At 49.9% G+C, this 24,788-nt stretch overlaps 1 long non-coding RNA gene across 1 annotated transcript in view; it reads left to right on the forward strand.

Annotated features, from left to right (window-relative positions):
- The first annotated feature begins 794 nt into the window (after window positions 1-794).
- LOC142820959 (uncharacterized) overlaps window positions 795-24,788 on the forward strand; it is a 124,146-nt gene continuing 100,152 nt past the window's right edge. Inside the window, exon 1 of the long non-coding RNA XR_012897990.1 lies at window positions 795-1,119. This is a non-coding gene — a long non-coding RNA (uncharacterized LOC142820959). The remainder of the gene's footprint in view (window positions 1,120-24,788) is intronic.

The following is a 24,788-nucleotide window of genomic DNA, read 5'->3' on the forward strand; positions in this document are numbered from 1 at the left end:
GAAGAGGCTCTTGCGCAAGAAGGAACGTCTACACTGCCCCTTCTTGCGCAAGAAAACCCCTCTTGCGCAACGCCGTTCTTCCCGAAAAGTAATAGGTATAACGGCGTTGTGCAAGAGGGTTTTTCTGGTGCAAGAAGGGGCAGTGTAGACAATCCTTCTTGTGCAAGAGCCTCTTCTGAAAAAAATGGTGGCTCATTAGGGATGCAAATGAGGCTTGGCGATATTCCACGCTTAGCCTCATTTGCATATTACTTGAGCAAGAAGCCGCAAGTGTAGACATAGCCCAAGTGTGATCTACTCTCCCATGCAATGGCACTTAGGCCACAGCAGCAGATAAGAACACAAGAACTCTACAACACAGGTTGGGAGCCAGCTAGCTTTTAGCTCAGGGGGTAATGGCTCCCATACTAAGCTCCAGAGGTCCCAGGTTCAAATCCACCTGGTGGTGACTAAATATGCTTAGATACCAAATTTGGTGGGGGCAGGGGGCATCCTTTTGCTCTGTTCCCAGGGCTTTGAAGCTTGCACAGCACCTCCCAGTTCATTGCTGGCTCACCCCTGCTTTCCTTACTGCAATAGCCTGCTCCAATGGGTGTATAAACCTCAGACTGGTTCACTGGGGTTTCACCAGGGGCCTGAGGCTTAATTAGGCCACTGGGGGGGGGGCGCACCTGGAGGAGCATTAGGCTTAAGTGGTAATCAAGCCCAGCTGGGTCAGAGCTGTGTCTTCAGAAAGGGAAGAGGTCAGGGTGGGAGGAAAGAAAGGAAGGGAGAAGACTGGGGCAGGAATAGTTTCTGTGGGGTTTAAGGGTGAGAGGCACCCGAGCTAGGGGGATACAGCGTCTGGACTGTCAAATAAGGAAGAATTTTACAGGCCAATGCCTGGCAAGCCCCTTGGAGGAAGGACGGTTTGGGACTCAGGAAAAGGGGCTGAGCACGCTGGAGCGTCAGGCCCTGTTTGTTGAGGCAGGGAGGCTGGAGCCCCCCGAGAGGGGTGTGGAGTGACATCCCGCCCTGGCCAAGCTGCAGGAAGACCTAGGCCACCCCAGGCGCGCCCATCGGCGGGAGGGACAACGGAAGGGGAGCAGCCGCACCTCGCCGCGAGGGGACAGGTCTGAGGTGAGTCGCCTGGTCTGTATCTGCATTCTCTCCTGACCAGTGGGCAGGGATCCCCGGTTGTTGGGTGTCCTCTAGTGTGTAGCTTGGCCTGTGTAGCTACCCTGCTCCAATACAACAGCAGGCCTGCAGCTGTGACCTCCGGCTGCTGCCTCTTCTCCTGTGTTTGGAGGTGCCCTTAGGCAGCCATAAGCCCTCCACTTTCCTCGGACTTTCTTTAAAAGCCTCAGGCCCCTGGCTGTCACTGTGGTTATGAGTGGGGCAGGGTGGTCTGTCCCCTTGGATAGCCAGGGAGTACCCTGTCCTGTTCATGAGGGGTTCCTGGCAGGCAGGCGCTGGGAATCAGCAAGGCCAGCTCACTACAGGGTCCTCCCTCTATATCCACCGGCCGGGAGTCAGACCTACCTCTGTGGGGGCAAGCAAGAACGGAGACCACCTCTCCTGTAGCTGCCCAGCAGGCCTGGCTTCTATAGCCCAAAGGGTCCCACCATCCCGGTGGAAAACAGGGAGCTGACATTCCTTCTACTTTTCTTTCTCGCTTCTGTTTGAGAGCAGAGCCCTGCAGAAAGGGGCTATACGTGGAATGGAGCGTAGCTGCCGGCTTGTTCCAGGCGGGGGGTCAAATCCACCAGCCTACAAGAACCGTGCAAGGTGTTCTGTTTGGTTTCTCGCCTCTCGGCTCATGATGTTCTTGTGATGCGATGTTAGGGAGCAGGAAGTTTCTTGTCCCCTCTTTTTTTTTTTTTTTTCCCCCCCTCCTTGAATCATCCTTGCATTTCTGGTGGGGTGTGTTTAACAATAGCCCCATGCTCCTGTTTGCCAGAGACGTGACGCAAATCGGACTTCCATGCCCACTTGTCCTGCTCTGTTTCTCCTGGGGTATTTCAGCATTTTCTCACTAACCCACTGAAAAGGGCAGACCCTTGGTCACATCGGCAGGTGGATCCAATCCTGGGATGTTTACACCTTTGTTGATCTGTTACTGGCCCAAGACCCTGTGTCGGCATCAGGGTCAACTTTATAATGTTGCCGTGGAATTCCCATGTCTTGTGTCTTGTGGCTTTGCTTTTCAGGAGGTGGTAATGATCACTCGTGGTACGTCTACACTGCATGGCTATTTTGGGAGCCCTGCAGTCTCCCAGAATAGCTACCCCATGTTTACACAAGCCGTCCATTATTTTGAAATATTTTTCAAAATAATGGGAGCTCTATTTCGCCATCCTGGTAAACCTCATTGCATGAGGGGTAAGAGAGAGCTGGAAATAGCTTATTTTGAAATTTGGCGTGTCTACACAGTGCTAAATGTTGAAATAACGCGCTATTTCGAAATAGATTCTAAATAAGATCTGCAATTCGCGTAGTGCAAATTGTGTATCTTATTTTGAGTTTAGGGTGCTGTGTCAATGCACCCTCAGTCATATTTGGATGCATGTGCATGTGGTATATTTTGAAACCAGCTAAAAGTGTGGGGGATTTCCTGGCCTTGCTTGCAAGCGAGGGAAGCCGTCGGCGCTAGGTCACCTGCACTGGTGTAGAACTTGAAGCTGTGAGTTTAGAACTTGCACAATGGTATTAAACAGATGTGTAGACCCTTTGGCTTGGGCTTCAGAGCTTGGCCAGCAGGCTGGCTTCCAAAGGCCTGTTTTCAGCGTCCTAGAACCTGAGTCTGGAGACCTTGCTCCTGTGGCGTTTAAAATGCAGCCTAGACCTGCACTGAGGCATTCGATAGTCTGTCTGGAAAAGGCCAACATCAAGCCGGGTGGGGTGAACTCCACTCCGCTTCAGGGGGAAGCCGGGTCTTTCTACTTTCGGGCTCTCTTTCTGAGTTCTAAGAAATAAACTAGCATGATATTGTGACCTTCCGGCAAGAGTATTGATGCTTTTATCTAATGTCGGTGTGTGTTCTGTGAACCGAACAAAATACCTGACTGATTTACTTATTATCCCCTCGGTGTTTGTAATTCACTGCTGGAATCCAAGAGTAGTAATGATGCTGCATTGAACTAGTAATGGTACAGTGAACTTTCTGCTTATGATGATTAAAAAACAGTATTAACAAAGCACGTCTGCAGTTACAATTGCATTGGAGCCACAATGTAATCACGGTACCCTTGTAAAAGAAGGTCAAATGAAGCCTAAGAATGGGAGTGGGGAACCTAACGCCCTGGGGCTGAATGTGACCCCTGGCTTGCCTGGATCCGGCCTCCGAGGCTCAGAATGTTCCCCCCCCCCCCCCCCCCAGCATTGGGGAGTCCAGCAGGGCTGGCTCGTGGCATTCTGGCACCCCAGGCACGGGCGTGCGGCACCGCCCCCGGGCGCATGGCATACGCGCAGCCCAGTCTGGCCCGGTTGTTGCTGCTGGCGCGCGCGCCGGGCCGTGTAGGGCCCCGCGGCCGTGGGGGAAAGGGTGTTGCTGGCCGGCGCCGCGGGGATGCGGGCGGGCCGGTGTTAGCAGCTGTAAGGGATGCCGTGCGCCCCCACCCCCCTCGGTTGGTGCCCTGGGCAGGTGCCCTGGGCAGCTGCCCGGCTCGCCCATGCCTCTGTCTGGCCTGGGAGCCCAGTGCTCTGGTGCTCCAGCCCGCTATGGGGGTGGTGCACAAAATCTACTACCCTGGTCCTCCCTCCCCCTCCACTTCCCCTGCCATGCTCTGAGGGGACTCTGTGTGTGTGGGGGGAGCGTCTTTCTCTTTTTCGGTCTGGTGCCACGTCCCTGAGGGTTTGCTTTTTCTTTTTCGCTTCTCACTTGTGTGCGGCCCCCGACTGATTTTTCTGTGGGTCAGCGGCCTCTGAGCCAAAGAAGGGCTCCTGCCTGAGAATAACTCCTTTTTTAAATGTTGGCGTACGGTCGATCGCTGGCTCTGGGTGGTTCTACAGGTTAGACCTCCCTGGTCCGGCACACTCTGGTCTGGCAACATCCGTGGTCCGCCACGGTTTTAGACGTATGGCCACTTATCACGGGTGTGGCCAAGTTTCCCGCGGTCCCATCAAGTTTGTTTGTGGCCCCCAGGCCTGGCTCAGTGTTCTGTGCTGGTACTGAGCTCTAACTTACCCCGAAACGTCTTCTGCGAGCCCAGTAAGCAGTGGCACTGTTGGGAATGCTGCTAGCAGGGGTGTGGGGCGTGGGAGGGCAGTTGCCCCGGGTGCCATGCTAGGGGCATGCCAGTTTAGTCCCTCTTTGCCCTCCCAAGGGGCACCATAAAGGTAGGGAGATGGGGTGGGTTCCTGCCCCTAGGGGTCAGGGCATTGGTCTGGGGACTCCAGGGGTGTGGGTTGGAGCCCGGCCCACCTGTCCGGGCACCAGTCCCACCACCAGCTGCCCCACCAGGAAGGCAGGATAAGGGGTGCCCTGAAGGTGGGGTGGTGGGCTGCGTTCTTGCATTGGCCTGGGGACCCCAGGGTTGTGGGTTTGTCATCCCTTAGCTCTGCTCCTCCTCCACCCACCACTAGCTGGAGCCTCATCTCTGCCCCCAGCCCAACCCTCCTCCATCTCTGCCCGCGGGTTAGTGCATGCGGGGGTCCGGCTCCAAACTGGAGGGGGCAGAGGAAGATCCGGTACCAGCTCCCCACCCCGTCCTCCCAGGGTCAGACAGAGCCATGCATCAGGTTCAGGAACCCTGCACAGGGGAGGGGAGGAGAGGGGAGACGGTGCAAATGTTGCCTCTGCCCCCAGGTGCATACCACCCCGGCTACGCCTCTGGCCGCTAGACAATACTGCCCTCCTGTAGTCTGGCAAACGGTCTGGTCCTGCACTGGTCAGGTCTCGAGGGCGGCAGACTAGAGAGACTGAACCTGAATGACACAGGTAGCTCTGCAGATTGCAGGGTGTTGAGCAACGCTCAGTCCGCTGCCCTCCGAGGCACATGGCCGGTGCATTTTGCTGTGGGTTTTTTTTCCTGGTGATGCTTAAGGTCACAGTTGGTTTGTCCTCACCTGGCTCGTATGGTCTGTGCATGTCAGCGGGCTCCCGTGGCCTTCCGCAGCGTGCCTGCCTTGGCAGAGAACGTGTAAACAAACCTCGATAGTGCCTAGAAACAGCGGAGGAAGCAACACCGTTCCTTGCAGCTCCAAGGACAGGGCTTCATTTTTTGCGCGCTCTGTCTCCTCCCTCCTCCCCCATTTCGGGGATAATGCATGGATCTTTTCATTGTGCTTTATAGCTGACGATCCATATCAATAAAAGGAGGGAGAGCGAGAACATGCAGAAAAGTGACTTGAACAGATTTAAAATCACAGGCTCCTAATGTGTTAGACCCGTTCCAGTAACTGACTTTGCTCTTCTGCCCCCGAGTTAACAGCCTCATTATTACCTGAAACAAGAGTTCAATGGCTAATCAATACGGTGATGCTGTTACCGGCGTGGCGGGGGAAATAGAGCGGGATTCTCTGCTCGTATATATCACTTGAGCTTCGTTGAAGCCAATAGAACTATGCTGGCTTGTATGAGTTGAGGCACTGGTTCCTAGAATATAGATAAATACGTGTATGGCCTTGTGAGTGCAAGTAGAAAACCGCACGGCCGGAGTGAGTCTGGGAGAGCCTGGGTGAATCCCACAGAGCTGTCCAGCCTGTTTCTATGGGCACACGTTGCAAAGAGCCACCAGTTCAATAGCAAAAACTCTCCACTGTAAATCGGCTCCGAATTGCTTACAGCTTAAGGCTGACTTAAAATCAACTTTTATGAACTCCAAGTTAAGGGATTAAGTATCAGAGGGGTCGCCGTGTTAGTCTGAATCTGCAAAAGCGACGAGGAGTCTTGTGGCACCTGAAGTTAAGGGATTGTTTCTTTTCTAATTAGGCTATTGGACTGGATCAGTTTGGAATCTGCCTTTCCCTCTAGGCAGACCACCACCTTAGAACCCTGCTGCGTTCCAAAAGAGATTTGCAAGGATCAATTGCTTCTGAAAGGGGAATGGCAGCAGTGGAAGGAAAGCTGCTCTTACCCTGACCTCAGGGCTACGTGGCAACCTGAGTGATGAAATCAATGTGGAATTCATGAGGGCATCACTCTCTGTTTCACTGCTGTTGGTGTCCTTCCGTTTAGAGAGGAGAAGACTGAGACGGGACACGATAGAGGTTTTCAAGTATCTAAAAGGGGGTCACAAGGAGGAGAGAGAAAAATTGTTCCCCTTGGCCTCTGTGGACAGGACAAGAAGCAAGGGGCTTAAACTTCATCCAGGGAGGTTTAGGTGGGACATTAAGAAAAAGTTCCTACCTGTCCGGGTGGTGAAACACTGGAATAAATTGCCTGGGAAGGTTGAGGAATGTCCATCCCTGGAGATATTTAAGAGCAGGTTGGACAGACACCTGCCAGGGATGATCTGAGGGCGTTTGGTCCTGTCGTGAGGGCAGGGGCTGGACTTGATGGCCTCTTGAGGTCCCTTCCAGTTCTAGTGTTCTAGGATTCTATGAAGCCGCAACTGAGGTCAGCCATCTTGGCCACACGCTGAACAGTCTCTGGAGCAGGGGCTCGCTCCGTCCGCAGGAAGCTCAAGTTCGACCGGTTTGGGTTTCTGATTCTTGGGGTGAAAGCTTCTCTGTAGGAGGCCTGTGGCATGGGGTAGGCAGAATATCAGGGTCCAGGGTGGTAGTCTGCCCTTAATTTGCCCCCTAACATTCTCAGAGACAAGTCACTGGATTTTAACATGGATTCCCTTACATAAGAGCAGCCAACTGGGTCAGACCAAAGATCCATCTAGCCTGGTGTCCTGTCTGGGGCACCTGGCACATTGGCCACTGTTGGCAGAGGGAGTGAACAGAACAGGGAATCATAAAGTGATCCACATTATCCCCCATTTCCAGCCTCTGACAAACAGAGGCTGGGACACCGTCCCTACCCCTCCTGGCTAGTAGTCATTGATGGACTTAACCTCCATGAATTTATCTAGCTCTCTTTTGAACCTTGTTGAAGTCCTGACCTTCACAACATCCTCTGGCAAGGAGTTCCACAGGCTGACTGTGTCTTGAGTGAAGAAAAACTCCCTCTGGTTTATTTTAAACCTGCTACCTATTGATTTCATTTGGTGACCCCTAGTTCTTGTGGTGTTTGTGCATAGAGTGCTGTACTGGGTCTTGTGCAGTGCGGATTCTATCCCGACCTCTGCCACAGGCCTGCGGTGTGACCTTGCCTCTGTTTCTTCATCCATACAGGAGCGATAGTGCTACTGACAATCTGTGTTAAAATGCTGTGAGCTGTACCTCTGAAAAGCGCCATGCAAGAGCTTGGCATTCTGTCCTGACTTTGGGGCTGGGCTGCTCTCTACCCATGGATCAGAGGTGGGCAAATACGAGCCCGCAGGATGCATCCGGTCCACTGAGGTTAGCTCCTGGTGGGCCCCCAACACTGTTTACCGGCATGGCTGCAGGTAGCCGCAATTGCACCCGCTGTTAGGACCAATCCGCGGCCAATGGGAGATGCGGGAAGCAGAGTTCCGGTCCGCACTGCTTTCTGTGTCTCCCATTAGCTAGGAACAGTGATCTGCAGCCTACGGGAGCTGCGGTCGCTGGTACCTGTGGCTGTGCAGGTAAATAGAGCCATGGGGCCCCACCGGGAGCTAACCATGGCAGACCGCCATTGTGTTATTGCCCTGTCCCCCACCCTAGATGCATGGCTACAAACATATACCTTGAGACCTTCAGAGCGACAAGTGGAAAATTGCTCCATTAGCAGAACAAGGGGAAATTAATCCCTTCCAGCACTGGGTGGTTTTTTTTTTTTTTTTTTTTTTTTATGGCCATGGAAACTTTTAAAATTGAATATGCAATAACAAGGAGAAAAATTGATTAAATATAATCACATAAGAGCAGAATTACTCCAAATTGATATTCCCCCTCTGTCCCCCTGCACTCCTTTCTTGCACTAATTTTGTATCTATTGGATGTTGGAGTGAATGGGTTTCAGGACAGAAGTTAATCCCAGGAAAATTAGTCCACGCAGACACTGAAATTCATCTGAAAAAGGGAGATGATTGGAGTGCATATAGAATAGGATCTGTTCTCTGCAGGGATAAAATTTACCCACCTATACAGACAGTGCTAACTCTCCCCATACATTTTGCTGAAGCCTTTGAAACCGTTTGGGTTGGTGGGGGAAGCTTTGGACTTTAGGAGGATGAATTTAACACCTGGTGAATATTTAACGTAAGCAGCTACCTATTGGTTGTAGTGTAGACACTCAGGACAGGCCATGCTCTGGAAAGTCCACAATATACAGTTTCCACAGGCAGATGCACGACTGTACTCGGTACTGCTTAGACCTCGGCCGGAGGATGTTTACAACGGTGACCAGCCTTGGTCGAGGAATCCAGAGGCGAGTGACGCCAATGATTGAAGGGCACGATCAGGCCCGTCTGAAGGGCACGATCGGGCCCGTCATGGGAGTAAAGAATGCTGAGTCTGGAAAAAAGGTGATTAAGGGGGAAAGGTCGCCATAAAAAAAGATGGAGAAAAGTGGTTGTTCTCTGCCCAGAAAAGGCAGGAAAACAGGTGAGGGATCAAACTCCAGCAGAGCCAATTGAGATGAAAATCTCAGGAAATCTAGACTGTAAAAAGGAACAGGGAAACAGAACAGACCGACTAGGGAAGGGGTTTATCTCTGGGTGCCTCCTGTTCTGAAACCGATCTGACCACATGCTGGGAACGGTGAGCATTATGAGACCTCTTTGTAGAATCTTAGGGCTGGAAGAGATCGCAGGAGGTCTCTGTTCGCTAATGATCATCCAGCTTCGGAAGTTCAAGCCAATTTCCAAAGGTGCTGAGCAACCCCCAGGGAAGTCAGGGCCCTGGAAGCTGCAGCGTTTGTTTCCTTCCAAAATCAGGCGAGCGATGTATTATGACAGTAGCCAACTATGCAGGGCCCGCCTATTGCAGTGATAGTGGTTAGGGGTCAATGGGGGACAGAGCTGAGCCCTGATAGGCTGCCGTGGCCCATATGAGCATGGCTGACTGACAGGCTATGTCTACTCTGAGGGTGTTTTGCAGAAGAGGAAATGCAAATGGAATGCTCATTTGCATATCTTGTGTGCTCATTTGCATATCCTTCAGATACTTTTTGTGGAAGACGATTTTGTGATTTTTAAAAAGCCCTGTGTAGCTGGGGCCATTGTCAGAACTCCCCGCCCCTCCCCCCCCTTTGCACGATAGCCTCTAAACTTTTTTTTATAGGAATAAGGATCTTCCGCAAAAGGAGGTATTTCCGAGAAATGGCCCCGTCTACACAAAAAACCTCTTCCACAAAAAGGATAGGAAGATGATATGCAAATGAGCGCTCCATTTGCATTTCCTCTTCCGCAAAACACCAGGGCTACGTCTAGACTGGCATGATTTTCCGAAAATGCTTTTAACGGAAAAGTTTTCCGTTAAAAGCATTTTCGGAACAGAGCATCTAGATTGGCACGGACGCTTTTCCGCAAAAGCACTTTTTGCGGAAAAGCATCCGTGGCCAATCTAGCCGCTCTTTTCTGCAAAAAAGCCCCGATCGCCATTTTCGCAATTGGGGCTTTTTTGCGGAGAACAAATCTGGGCTGTCTACACTGACAAAAGTTTTGCACAAAAGGACTTTTGCCCGAACGGGAGCAGCATAGTATTTCCGCAAGAACATTGACAATCTTACATGAGATCATCAGTGCTTGTGCGGAAATTCACGTGGCCAGTGTAGACAGCTGGCAAGTTTTTCCAGAAAAGTGGCTGATTCTGGGAAAAACTGGCCAGTCTAGACACAGCCCCGCAGTGTAGACATAGCCTGAAAATGGAGAGGAAACACATAAAGGAGATCAAGGCTAAACAACTGATGACCTAACGAGACAATGAAATAGCTTAGCCTGCAACCCTAAACACCCCTCACGTTCAATTTCTGGCTTGGATCTTTGGTTCAGCGCCTAAGTGCTGTAGCACTCTATTGTTCAAAGGAGAAGCTTTTCTCTGGCTGGCAGCTACACAGCAGCAGGAAAAACGTTCTTTCAAATACTTTGCTGTAACAATCCCCTGCAGAAACAGGATTTCGGCTTGTGCTAGGTCCAAAGTGCTTCCTACCGGGAGATCACAGGAGAAAACAGGACAATGACAACAGAGATAAGCCGCTAGACTGATTAATATGCAGCAAGTATAGTGGCTCTAAGGTGAATGCTTTAAAAAAAAAGTGAAAAGATAACACCAAATGTTGTAGTCTCCTGTGTATTCCCAACAGGTCAGCCAACACTTGAAAGGGGAATTATCCATGCAAATGGAAAAGCGGGGGAGTTTGAAGAAAAGGGGACCCATGGAACTTCCCAAACCCCATAAATCAGGACTAGTTCCAGTGGATTTAAACCATGACCATGTCTACGTTACGCGGAAGATCGACATGCCAGAGCACTGATCTTCTGGTGTTCGATTTAGCAGTCAATTAGGGTATGTCTACACGTCAAAGTTATTTTGGGATATCCTGAAATAGCTACCCCACATCTTCACAAGCCACCCATTATTTTGAAATATTTCAGCATCCTGGTAACCGTCATTCAACAAGGGTAAGGGATGTCTCAAAATAGCGCTTTATTTTGAAATTTGGTGCTGTGTAGATGGCACCAAATTTCAAAATAGCCTTTTTCAAAATGAACTCTAAATAAGCTATGCACTTTGCGTAGCGCAAATTTGGTATCTTATTTAGAGTTTAGAGTGCCGTGTAGACATAGTGTGATTCTGGCTTCTGTGTTGAGGGTACTTCTGCTTAGCTGTGTCTTTATTTTTAACTCCTCCCTGTAGCTCCGTGTTTCCCAAATCGGGTTCTGTGGAACCCCGGGGTTCCGCAAAGTGGAACTCAGGGTTCTGCGAGAAAATTCTACTCCCGCCCCCTGTAGAGCCTGTAGGCTGCTCCCATTGGAGCTGTGCCGGCGGGGGCGGGACTCTGGCTGCTCCACCACCCACTGCAGCTGCCCCACCACTGTGCGGCCCCCTCCTCATCCCGCGGGACTGTCCCTGTCCCATGGTACCTCCCGTGCTGCACAGCCTCCTCTTCCTCGGGTGCAGGCGGCGGCTTGTTACAGAAGCCACTGCTGCCAGAGGGGAGGGATGGCTTGTTCGAGGCACCGAGTAGCTGTTCCTGGACTTTGGCATTTTTAAACTGCTACTTCTTGAACGGGCCGTGCTTAACTCGGCTGGGGCTCTGCCGCAACCCCCCCGGGACGCGCTTTGGCTCTGCCATCCCTCCCCCATGTGTGCGGCCCCCCGCGTCCCTCCCCACGCTGCTGGGGAAGTGGCAGAGTCTGGTCTGGTGGGGAAGGTTGGGGTTTCTATTCCCCCTCCTCCTTCCCACCAGCAGGAAGTCTGACCTAGTGCTGCAGCTGTGCTGAGATCCCCACTGCATTTGGGGGGGGGGAGGGGAATTGAGCACCTTCTCCCGCCCCCTGCTGGGGGAACAAGAGCGTGCTTCTTGGAGGCTTTCCTTGCTGCAGCAGGGTACCAAGCCAAGTAAATGTCCCCTCTCATGCCCAGACCCTGCACCCAAATCCCGCTCCCCCCGCCAACACCCCGCATTCCCAGCTTGCTCCATATATCAGACTGTTGTTAGGGGTGCCACAAATTATTTTGAGTTTAAAAGGGGTTCTGTGGCCAACTGGGAAACTCAGCTGTAGCTGAAGGAATTGAGCGGTAAGGCTTAACAAGTCCTGATGTGTTCATACGCCTGTTGGTTCTGATTGACAGTCAGTTTAGACACATCATTTTGCAATACCGTTCTGGTGTGCGTGATATCTATCTACTGGGCAAATCCAAGGATGAGATCCTGGCTGGAGTTTCTAACCTGAAATATGAGAGAGAGAGAGAGAGAGAGTTGAGTCTTAAAATGTGAACGCTTGGCCCGAGGGAGATAAACAGAGTCGTAAAAGGCACCGGTGTTTAAGTTAGAGCGTGCTCATTCTCTGTACATCGCCTCCCTCCCGTCTCCGTGTACTGCCTGAATAGAATCTCATGTCTTTAGAAGCTCTGGCTGCCAAACCAGCAAAAGCACTTAAGTGTGATATACTTGGAAACTTACATATACAAGTACCACCATCAGGCATTTTCAAAGCCCGATCATTCTTGTTATGGTGCCAGTGGGGGATTCGGTGACCTTAGCATCCATGAAGTAGGAGAACAGCCCTGCTTGGCAGTGTTGATAAATTGTATGGTTGATTGCTTGACCACGCGTCTTTTTCGTTAGGAAGGATACTCCAGACCAAATAACGATTGTCGGTCATGTAGATGCATATGGCCCAGGAGTGTGGAATCCTATAGACCCTCTCTCCAAAGAACAGTCCCATGTAGCCATGTTATGTTTGCCTTACGTGTTACGGTGGGCTCCAAATTACACCTTGTAACTGGTTAACACTTTACAAAGGCAGTTCCCCTCTCTTGATATCCACACGTCCACATCAGCTGTTATGAATGAGCCACTTCCACCCTGATGTTTGGCTTTGTTTACCCACATAACCTTTCTTTCGGTGCCTTTGTATATATCTCTGCCTCTGTAAACTCTGCTCCCATTCCACTGCCGAAGTGGGCTTTACCCATGGACGTTTATGCCCCAATCAATCTGTTCATCTTTAAGGCACCAGAGGGCTCCTCGTTTTTGCAGATACGAACTAACCCGGCCACCCCTCTGAGACTTTTCTAATGTTTATGACTTGGCAAGTGACATTTTTATGTAGGTGTCATTAAAATACAACCCATCAGTTTGTTCAAGTTCACAAACTTGGTCTTTTCCTTATCTTGGTTTTGGGTACTGGTGTTTCAAGGACTGCTCCGTGATGCTACTTCCTGAGGTGGTTCTTAGACGCAGAATGAATGTGCTTTGATTTTTGCAAATTTCCGGCCGTGAAGGGTAAGGGAAGCTGAAGGAATGTTTGCTCCCATAGGCCTCCCTCTGTGAAGAAGGTACCACGCTCAGCTTAAGGTAAGCTGACTCTGTATATTACATAGCCGGAGTCATGTACCTTCTCCAGACCTTCCAGGTCTACTGTAGACCTGACCTAAGGCTGTCAAGTCGGTGCATTTCGCTAGCGCTAAATTCACAGGAGGCGGATGTAGATAAGCCCTTAAGGGAAATCTGCTTGCCGTGAGTTTTTTATGCTGCCCCCCATCCCTCAGGCAGCATTTTCTGGAGCCCCACAGGGCCGCATCCTTCACGCCGAGCACAGCTGATACCGTTTGTATTTACTGCAGCGATTGGAATTCGCTCCGTTGTTTTATTGGAGAAACCCCACGAGAACCAAATCCAATAGTTGCTCTAGAGGCAAGTGGGGAGGGGCGAGGGAGAAGTCCGGTGATCAGAGAGGCTGTCAAAGGAAATACGCCCGCTGATTCCCTGGATGATTACCTGACTTGTTAGCTCATCGTCGAGTATCAAAATATAAAAAGGCATTTGCTCTGACAGTTTTACAAGCCGCTTAAACTTGTAAGGACATCCCTGTCAAACTCTTGTGTTTGGCCTTTATCGCAAGTAATTACTCTGGACAAGGGAGGCATATTTATTAGGGCACCTGCTGGTACTGACTGGGGGAGGGGGAGAGCCTCTCTCAGGCTGTTGCTCGTGTGTCTAGCACCCCCTGCGAGGGATGGCGTAGCTACCCCGTAGTGTGCAAAGCTTCCACCATCTCCTCACGCTAGCCCTGCTTGGGGGGGACGCAGGGGAAAGCTACCGGCAGCTTGACAAAAATTGCTGTTTGACTACACCGCTGTGAAACCCATGCCGTAGGGTTTCGAAATCTGGGTCTGTTAAGGGGCTAAAAATAGACATGTAGACGCGTGGACTGGGCCTGAGATCTTCTTCCCCGCAGGGTCTTGGCTCCTGGGCTTACGCCCGAGCCAGACTCCCTACAGTGCAGTGTTATAACCCCGCAACCAAAGTCTTGCAATCCCCCGTTGTCTCACGGGGTACATCTAGACAGCAGGGCTATTTCGATACCGGCAGCATCCCACAATAGCAATGCCGCATCTTTAAATGCGCCCGTTACTTCAAAATATATTTCGCAATAGCGGGCGGGCTATTCCGGCGTCCCTGTAAATCTCAGAGGGGTAGCCGCGTTACTCTGAATCTGTAAAAGCGGCGAGGAGTCCTGTGGCACCTTATAGACTAACTGAAGTGTAGGAGCATAAGCTTTTGTGGGCAAAGATCCACTTCGTCAGATGCATGTAGTGGAAATTTCCAGAGGCAGGTATAAATATGCAGGCCAGGATCAAGCTGGAGATGACGAGGCGGATCCAATCAAGGAGGATGAGGCCCACAGCTACTAGAAGTGGGCCTCATCCTCCTATTCTCCTTGATTGGATCCACCTCGTCATCTCCAGCCTTCTTCTGGCCTGCATATTTATACCTGCCTCTGGAAATTTCCTCTACATGCATCTGACGAAGTGGGTCTTTGCCCATGAAAGCTTATGCTCCAGCACTTCAGTTAGTCTATAAGGTGCCACAGGACTCCTCGCCGCTCCTGTAAATCTCGTTCCATGAGGCTTCAGGGACTTGTTGGTCCAGTGCTTTTTTTTTATATAATAATGACCAAATTATTTCGAAACAGCATAGCTTATTTCAAAGTAAGGGTGCAGTTTAGACATTGGCCAACCTTGGTGCAGGTCTTATTGCTATTGAGACATACTCCAGGAGTAGGGATGTGAATGGTTAACCAGTTAACTGGTAAATACCCCCCCTTACCGGTGATGCTTTGTGGTTATGGTTTACCAGTGGGGCTGGAGCAGCTCCTCCCCTGCCGTGGGCCTAGCACACGCCTCAGGCGGGGGCGGACCAACCCTGCCAAAGCCATGCGCTTCAGGCCCAGCCCGGCTAGAGGAACGTGCTGCAGGCAGGGTGCTCCAGCCCAAACTGCCCCCCTTCCAGGGCCAGTCCACAACATTGTGGCACCTGAGCGGAGGTGGGGGAGGCCAAATGATGCCCCCTTGTTTGGGCCAAAACTGTGAGAGGTCTCAATTCTGCCTCCTTCCTGTTCTTCTCCTCTCATAGGACTGCTCTGCTACCTACCCCAATAAAGGAAAACGTTATTGTTCTCTTATTGGGGTGGGTAGCAGACACAATTTTCTACATTCTGGGTTCTAGTAGTGGGGCGCCCCCCACCCCTGCCCCACACACAGTCTGGCACCTGAGGTGACCACCTCAGTTCGCCTCATGGCAAGGCCAGCCCTGCCTCCTTCCCTATTTAAGCCGTTAGTCGGTTACACAACGTTTATGCTGACAACTGGTTAAATGGGATTTTACCCCCCCTAACCAGGAGTCTTTCAAATCCCAGCCGATATGCACATCCCTTCAGCAATCTACATAAATGTAAGGGCAGACTCCCATGCCTAGGGTGCCGGCTCGGACTCGGGAGCCGAGAGTTCAGTTCTTGGCTCTGTATGATCTTGGGCAAAGCACTTTTCTGGGGAAACCAGGCTGTTAATCCTGATTTTTGTCTCCTATTGCACTGTGCTTTGCTGGCCAGCCGCTGTAAATGCTTTCGGGGACTGTGCCCGTACAGCACCAAGCACAATGCCCGGGTTCAGGACTGTAGTTCTTACTGTAATGTGAATAACCTGGCTTTGTTAATGAGTAGACAGAAATTACAGGGGGGGAAGGGAGGCTGGTGCTGTTTAAAAAAGAAAACATTGAAACAGCAGCATTCAGCTTTGCTTTACTGACTCAGATCTTACGAGGTTTTCAGGCAGCTGCTCAATGTGACGTCAACACGAGGGTGGAAATGAAGCGGTGGCAGTCGGGAGCAGGGGCTGCGTGTCGTCCAGGCTGTTCTCATTCTCGATAGGGGACGTGAATGCCCCACACATCAAAATGAGCAGACATCCTGGAGATACAAACCAGCCAATAATTGGGTTTCCCTGTCCCAAAGGGATGCGGATGAAGCTTACCACAAGCTGCATGTTGTAACCCTACCGCGGGGGGGATCCTTTCCTGAGTCGGGGGTCGCTGACCCACAGAACAGTCTGTCGGGGGTCACGCACAAGTGAGAAGGAGAGACCCACCCCACAGCAGAGCCTAGCAGAGCTCAGGTTAGTAGATTTCTGTGCGCCGGCCCCACATGGGAACAGCAGGGGGGCTGCAGCAGCACTGCGGGTTCCCCAATGCTGCGAGGGGGAGCTCTGAACCTCGGAGGCCAGATCCAGACACGCCGGGGGCCGCATCCAGACAAGCTTTTTTTTAAGTTCCCCACCTCTGCCCAACTGTGAGACTATCCCTTAGAACAGAAGGGCTAAAAGTCCACAGGATTTAGAGAGGTTGGTCTTCCTCTCGGGTGCGTCTACACTGCAGGGCTTAACTCAAAATAAGCTAAGCAAACGGAGCTCCGGCAATAGGGGGCGTCCACACAGCACTTATTTCGGAATCGAGCGCTCTTCCTTCGATTGCCCTTACTCCTCGTACAAGGAGGGTTCCAGGAGTCGGCGTGAGGAGTCCTCCAACTTGACAGTCTTTTCATTCTATTCCAAAGTAACTGCCAGCTGTGTAGATGCGGACTAAGTTATTTCGGGATAGTGTTGCAGTGAAGACGTAGCCTTACTGAGACTGGTTGGAATCTGTGCTTAGATGGAGAGAGGCTGTTCTCAGTGGTGGCAGAACAAGGAGCAATGGGCTCAAGTTACAGTGCGGAAGGTCTAGGTTGGAGACTAGGAAACACTATTTCCCTAGGCAGTTGGGGAAGCTCTGGAGTGGGTTCCCTAGGGAGGGGTGGAATCTCCATCCCCAGAGGTTTTGAAGTTATGGCTTGACAAAGCCCTGGTTGGGATGATTGAGTTGGGATTGGTCCTGACTTGAGGACTCCTGAGGTCTCTTTGAGCCTTGGGATTCAAGAGGTTCCTAGCACAATCCAAGAGAAAAAGACCTACGCTAACCTCTTCTCAGGGCTGGCCTTACCATGAGGCAATCTGAGGTGGCCGCCTCAGGTGCCAGACTGTCGGCGGGTGCCACTAGGACCCCGAGGGTAGAACATTGTCTGTTCTGGTGCAGGTGTATTCTTTCTGTTCTCGATGCACAGAGATGGGGCAGTGCTGGGCTGGAGGAAGGAGGGCACATGAGACGTAACAGGCAGGCAGGAGAAAAGGAGGCACGGGGGCGTCATTTGAGCTCCCCGCCTCAGGTGCCAAAATGTTGTGGGCCGGCCCTGCCCCTTCTATGCTGCTTGCTCTTCTTCTCTTCAGTTCTGGGTGTCTGGGCTCCCAGGTGAGGCCCTGGTCAGGTATGCAGGAGATCTGTAGTTAGTTCCCTGGTGGGGCAGTGGCTGAGTGGTTAAGGAACTTGACTTGAGTCTTGAAGGTGGTGGGCATGATGCATGTCTCAGTCCCATGCTGAAAGGCCTTCTCCAGTTCACCCACGGACTTCAGGAGGTCAGACTCGCTGGTTGCCCATCACGCCGTGGCGTGCCATTGGCTTTGCTGCTGATGTGGCTTGACGAGGACAGCCGCACGAGCCGTTGGTTGGGGGGCCTTGGACGCTGAACACAGATTGCTTTGTGGCCCTGGGCAAGTTACATGGACCACCCCAGTTCCCAATCTGTAAGTCACGCACAACCCTCCCGGTGTCGTATCTAGCTTTAGCGTAAGCGCTGTCAGGCTGGGACAGCTCCTTACGACTTGTGCATGGCACACTGAGTGCAACGTGGCCTTGCTGTAGGTGGGGTTGCTGCACCCTAATCTAATGCTGCTCAGAAAATTATTTTAAAAACTGGATTTAGGGCCAGAAGGGGTTAGCAGGCCTGGTGATCTGAAGACTTCTCTTTCTCCTGATAGACAAGTGAGACAGGCTTAGCCCTATCCTTGCACACTTGCTCCGTGCAAGTGAATTGTTAGACTATCCTTGTGTAACCACTACCAAGGCGGATTTGAACCTGGGACCTCGGGAGCTGACTCTAGGAGCCTCTACCCTCCTAGCTAAAAGCCAACTGGCTCCTAGCCCCTGCTGTAGAGGTCTCTTGATCTTAACTGTTGCAGTGGTCTAGGTGCCACTTGCAGTACTCAGTAACCACACTAGGTGTGTGGGTTACACTTGCACACTCACTCTGACGTGAAAGTGCAAGAGTGGGAGCTTGGTTCTCCCTCGCCCATTCAGTCCCCGGGTATATTATTGCTGCAGCCAATGAGAGAAGCTGATAATGACCATTGTGATTGGGGTGGCTACCTATGGGAAACAGGATTAAAATCATCCGTCTGTTTCACCGGGCTTGGCACAGTCAGCTGCCTCCAGTGAGTTTTGGCTCCTCCTTAGAATTCCCTGCTCTGTTTGGCAAAGGATACCAGGCCTGGGCCAGTAGCAAGGATGTGAAAATCTCTCTGGAGCCTGTTCCTGGTTCCCTGGGACCAGCCCCTTGAAAACATTCAGTGAACTGTTTGGCTTGAAGGCAACTTTTCCCTCAAGGAAGCCTGAAAATCAGGGCTGCTCTTTGCAACAATTACCATGTCATATCAGGAGCGCGCTATGTAAATTATATATCATGTCTCAGCAGGAAGTCTCTTTTGCATCTGAGCTCAAATCTATTTGAGGCTAATAAGCGGGGAGGGTGGGTTTATTTATAAAGTCTGAGGGAGGGAGCTGCCACGGGGGGCATGTTTGTTTAATGCTGTAAATCTGATCCCATTGGCACTGTGCTTGACAGGCTCTGACATGTTGAAGTCAGGATTTTCCTTCTAATGCTGCCTCTGTCAGGTAAGAGGCAGGAAAAAAAAAAAGACGTTTTGACATAGACCTTGCTGATCAATTGGGCCCACTCATCACTCATTGATGGCCTTTCTCCTATCTCTGAGTCGTCATCTAGGTAGCGCCTTGTAATAGGCTGGACCAGGCCCTAAAGCCCCCTGCTGGAGGCTTGTGGCCTTGAGATACCCTGCCCAGCAAACCATAGAGAAGACCTCCAGGAAAGGTAGAGTGGCACAAAGGATGCGACCAATCAGGACCCAGCAAGCCAGATAAAAGGCAGCTGTTGGGCCAGAGTGAGGCAGTTCCTCCTTGGAGCTTGAGAGGCTCAGAGAGGACTGGAGAGTTGGGCTGCCACAGCAGGGAGTGCAATCACCGGGGGGAGGGGGGTGGGGGGGGATGGAGTGCTTGAATGAGGGGGCACCCCATTACACACCTGCTCTCCTAAAGAGACGACTCCTCCCTCTTGCTACCACAGACTTGCCAGCAGAAGAGTTTTCTAATTCAAACCCAGAACTAGGACGCATAAGGACTGGGTGTAGATTTTCTCAACAGGGGGTAAAAGGAATGAGAGCTTTTGGCAAACCACCCTATCCCCCTACTCGCGTGAGGCTGGTTTCCCAGCTGGCGTAACGTCCTTTGACTTCAGTGGAACTCTGACAAGCTCAGAGGCCAGCTCAAAGTTTGCTTCTCTGTGCCTCATAGAACTTCTTCAGTCCAGGGCTGTCTTAGAAAATGCACAGTCACCTTGGGACGTGAAATGGGCTCTTCTCGCTAGTTAAATGCCCTTTTAAAAGTTACGATTCACTGAAGCAGACAAGGTGCGAGTAAGGCCAGTGTGTGGTCCAGCCAACACTCCTGAAGGGCTGGTACCCCCTGCTATTTCTCTCTTTGCCCCCCCCCCCCAAAACTGTTTCAGAGATCTGCTTTGAGCTGTGTGAATGCTACAGTACAGAAAAGCAACCCATGTAGGTCCCTGGGGCTATGTCTACACCAATGTGCCGTGGAGAACAGAGTTCAAAATGGCTGCCCTTAAAGGGGCAGGCATCCTTTTTTTGGAGGGGGGGGGGGGGCTCATTAACACTCCCCTCCCTCATTGTTTGGTGTTCTTCGGTCTTAAAGTTTAAGAAACACTGCTGTAAACTGAGGCTCTGAAGATTGTTGCTGCAGGTTTTGGTTTTTCCGTGTCCACGCTCCTTTGTGCCTTTGTTCTAGCGCTAGTGTTCCCTGCAGGGGTGATCCACGGAGCCAATGGGAACCTTGTAAGCCCCTGGGTTAGATAACACGTTGGCACTACTCGCACCCTGGCTAGAGGATGACGGGACTTAGACAGAACCGGAGCCAACGCCTGTGGTGGTGTCTTCAATGAGTGGAACTGATCTAAAGCCTCTTGCACACTGAGCTTTGCGCACCAAACTTCTCGTGGCCTCTGACTGTTGCAAATTTCTGGGCAGAAGGTCAGCAAGAGCGACTTTTTGTGTGTGTGGGGGGGGGGGGGGGGGGAAGGGGAGGAAGGGGCAGGCATCTGTGTGTCATACTCCCCTGTTTGAAGGCTAACCTTTTTCAACTTGGATCTATCTATTTTTATTCCTCTCCACTCCCGAAGTTTTGGGTTTGGTTTGGAGTCTTCAAAGTTTTCTTCCTTTTGTTCCTTTCCCTCTCATTTTTCAGTGGCAAAACTGAAAGGGGGCAAAATGGGGAGGGAAAGGTGAAAAAACACCAAAACCAACAAATGTCAATGACCCTTTCAAAACCAAAAAGCTTGTTCATGTTGAAAACCCATAGAAAGGAAACTTTTTTTTCTGCCCCCCCCCCCCCCCCCAAAAAAAAAGCCTTCAATTTTTGACCGGTGCTAGTCTAGGGGTTAGCATGCCAGGTTTTTTTTTTTTGAGAGCAGTATCTAATTGTGTTCAAATATTAATTAAATCAGGCTGAGTGAAATGCAAAAGCCTCTCCCAAGATAAATGCTTCTTATTAATCATCAAACCTCCCAAAACTGTAGTATTAGTAAAACTCCATTAGTGAAAGGTTTAAAGCACAAAACAACTATCCTATTAAGTTGAAACGAAACAAGGTTAAGTGTATTTAGGGCATTTTGTTCAAAGTGATTTGCAGTCATGAAACAATGATGTACATAAAAAATAATAATCCAGCCTGCCAGCCTCTACACTCGTCTCTCTTCTAATTGGGGAGCTAATTGAAAGGAGAATCTTCATCGTTTGGAGTTCAGGGAGAAAAAAACTGGGATAACGACAAGAATTAATTTCAAACGAGGGAGACGACCGTGGCTAAGGAGTAGTTTCTGAAGACTTTTCAATGGTGACAGCCAGAATCACTGAAGGGTATGAATGGCGCAGCTTCTGGGTTAAAATTAGCCAGCATGAAGCAGCGGAACTGACATTGCAAGAATCAAACTGATTCTCCTTTCTTGGAGACCCTTCCTACACACAATGTGCCTCTGTTCTAAAATCTGATGTGTCTATTTTATGTGTTCACTTTTTTTTGATTGTATCCCTTTGGTATATATGGTCATGCCAATCTTCTTCCACAAATTGATCTGAGGAAGTGGGTTTGGCCCACGAAAGCTCATCACCTAATAAACCATCTTGTTAGTCTTAAAGTGCTGCATGGTCCTGTCTTGTTAGTCTGGTCTTGCTGAAACACGGCTACATCTCTGTTACTATTCCTCAGGTTAGTTGTGTGCTAGTTTGTGAACAGGTGGGACTGAGCTAAACGCATGGTCTTAAACACCTACAGAATAGCTATCCAAGTGTAATGGTTTTTATCAAAATAGTGGTATCAGAGGAACCATGCTTTGGATGCAGTTACACCAGAACAAAAGCTCCTTCTACCATATAGCCAAGTTCCTTTCCATAGAAGACTAAACAATTCCAATATATGCACACTTTTATACCAATATATCTACCGCTACAGTAGGAGGGGTTAATACCAGTGAGACAAGGACTGATTTTGGTTGGTGTGGTTTCTTTATTTGCCTTAAAGTTTGTTCTTAATCAATTAAAAAACGAACCTATTTAAGCTGAAATGAGCATCCCTGTTTCGGTTTGAGTAAATTCATTTCCAATCAAACATTCGAGGCTTGTCTCTACTTGCAAACTGACCCAGTATATTGGAAGTGGTCCAACTCCCCCTACGGTGGATGTAGTGATACCGGTAAATGATTGATGACCACAGGGGTGGGCAATAATTTTCTCTCATCAGACCAGGGATGAAGGGCTGCTCTGGTTGGGCCAGCTGCTGGTTACTGGTTACCCCAGTAAGCAAGCCAGTAAAGCAAATAATTATCGGGTAACCGTTTCCATCCCTCATTCTACTCTGAGGGTACATCTAGACTATGCTCCTCTTTAGAAAAGATATGCAAATTCAATGCTAATTTGCATATCTTTCAATCGGTTTTTCAAAAGCTTTTTTTTTCCCCAGAAAAGAAAGCAATTTAGATGCGGTTCTTTTTTTTGGGGGGGGGGGGGATCCTTTTTCGAAAACACGACTTCCTCAAAAAATGAGGTGTGCAGGGTTCTTTCGAAAAGGGTGTGGTTTATCTATTTATTTATTTATTTTTGGAAGAACCATGTCTAAACTGCTTTTTTTTTTTTTTTTTTCGAAAAAATGCTTTCAAAAAAGCCATTGGAAGAAGATATGCAAATTAGCATTGAGTTTGCATATCTCCTTTTGAAAGAACGTAGTCTAGATGTACCCTGATCTAGTGTTGTAAAACTCGTGTAACTGACATCAGTGGAATTATTGGAGATTTATCCTGGTGTAACTGGGGGTGTCTACACAGCACCTTTGCCTCAAAATAAGCTACGCAATTTGCACTAAACAGTGCCAAATTTTGAAACAAAGCACTATTCTGACAAGTTCCTTAACCCTCGTGGAACGAGGATTACAGGGGATGCCAGAGTAAAAGATGCGGAATTGCTATTTCGGGATACTTCTGGTATCCTGAAATAGCCCTGCTGTCTAGACATAGCCTAAAGGTGCACTTTTGCTCACCCAGTATCATCGTGCCGGTAGCTCCTGGTTCTCATGAATGCTTTCTTCCCACCTCTGTGCGCTCTCTGCGAGAAACTCATTTGCATTCATGCTCCTCGGTCCTTATGAACTATGAGTCAGACGAATAGAAGCATTTAATGAAATTACTGTCTTCCCAAGCATGGAGGGGGTGGGAGGGAGAGGAAGGGATGAACATCAAGTGTATTATGGGAAACTCTTTGAAAACGAGTCACACCGATGTGGCCACTGCTTCTGCAGAATGTGTAACACAGTGTGTTCCTTTCTTGTGCACTGGTTCAGAAAGAAGATGATTGCTAATGCTATTGATGTTTCTCAGCTGAGGTATGTTGTAACCTCCGGCTATGATCTCACAAGCTGAGCCGGGCTCTCGCTTGGCGCATGCTCGGGTTGGGATGTCTCCAAAGCAATCCCAGCAATTCACGTAAAATCTTTGTGGTACTAGAGTGACTTAGGAGCCTAAGCCCTATTGACTTCCCATAAGGACTGAGCTGTTCAGTGCTCAAGACTTTGAAAATAGAACGTAGCTTCCTGAGTCACTTAGGAAGATTTTTACCCTCAAGGATTTAGTAGGGTTCCACGTTCTTCTGGAACAAAGCCTGTTCTGATGACTGGCACAATGGGGTGAAGTTTGTGATGCCAGTTTATGATTAAGATAGGTAAGTCCCTGCCTCTCTAACTCCCATATTGTGCCTTTGAAAATGACCCCTCAAAATGTAGACTTTAAGGAAATGTTAAGATTATCCAGTTTAACTTTCTGAAAACCAAAGACCGCAGACCTTGGAGGGGTGGCCCTGTAAGTCTATAACTTAAAAACGAACAAGTGGTCCTGCAGCACCTTGGAGACTAACCAAAAGAGAGAGACTCATGAACTTTCAAGGGGAAAACCCACTTCATCAGATGTGTTGGAGTGGAAATCACAGAAACCAAGGGTGTGTCTAGACTACCTAGTTTTGTCGACAAAAGTGGACTTTTGTCGACAAAACAATACCAGCATCTACACTACCGCGGAGTTCTGTCGACATAACGTCGACAGAACTCCGCGGTTTTGTCGACGCTGGTATACCTCATTTTACGAGGCATAACGCTTTCTGTCGACAGAACTCTGTCGACAGAAGGTGTTATTGCCTGTAACACTGCGTCCAGACTACGGAGTTCTGTCGACAAAGCGGCTTGCTTTGTCGACAGAACTCCATGTGTCTGGACGCAAATTGTCGACAGAAGTTTTGTCGACAGTATCTGTCGACAAAACTTCCGTCGACAAAACGCGGTAGTCTAGACGTACCCCAAGAGACCTATACAACAGCAGTAGTGCCTGCCAATTGTAGGACCCATTTTAATGAGGCTAATTAAGTGGGCTGGATGTGTCCCATATGTAGCTTTTGATGTGGAAATACAGATGTTAATGGCCGGAGAAATTGGCTTTGTCATGTGCCAGCTAGTTACTGCTTTTGTTCAAGCTCAGGGTAATGGTGTCAAATCTGTGGATGAATTCCAGTTCTGCAGATTCGCTCTGTAACTGGTTAGTGAAATTCCTTTGTAGAACAATGGCTACTTTTACATCCATGAATGAGTGACCAAGTTCCCCTACAGGTTTGTGTGTTACCATTTCTGATGCCTTATTTGTGTCCATTTATCCTTTCACGCAGAGACTGTCTGGTTTGGCCAATATACGTGGCAGAGGGGCATTGCTGGCACTTGATGGCATAGATCACATTAGAGGTTGTGCAGTTGTATGAGCCCCTGATGTTGTGGCTTATGTGGTTAGGTCCTGTGATGGTGTCGCTTGTATCGATGTCTACTTGCTAATTCCTGCAGCAGAAAAGCAATAAGAGAACATAAGAATGGCCAGACTGGGTCAGACCAAAGGTCCATCTAGCCCACTATCCTGTCTGCCGACAGTGGCCAATGCCAGATGCCCCAGAGGGCATGAACGCAGCAGATAATCAGCACATGATCCCTCTCCCATCATTCATTTACAGACACAGAGGCTAGGGACACCATTCCT

The sequence above is a fragment of the Pelodiscus sinensis genome, chromosome 28, assembly GCF_049634645.1.
Source record: "Pelodiscus sinensis isolate JC-2024 chromosome 28, ASM4963464v1, whole genome shotgun sequence".
NCBI lineage: Eukaryota > Metazoa > Chordata > Testudines > Trionychidae > Pelodiscus > Pelodiscus sinensis.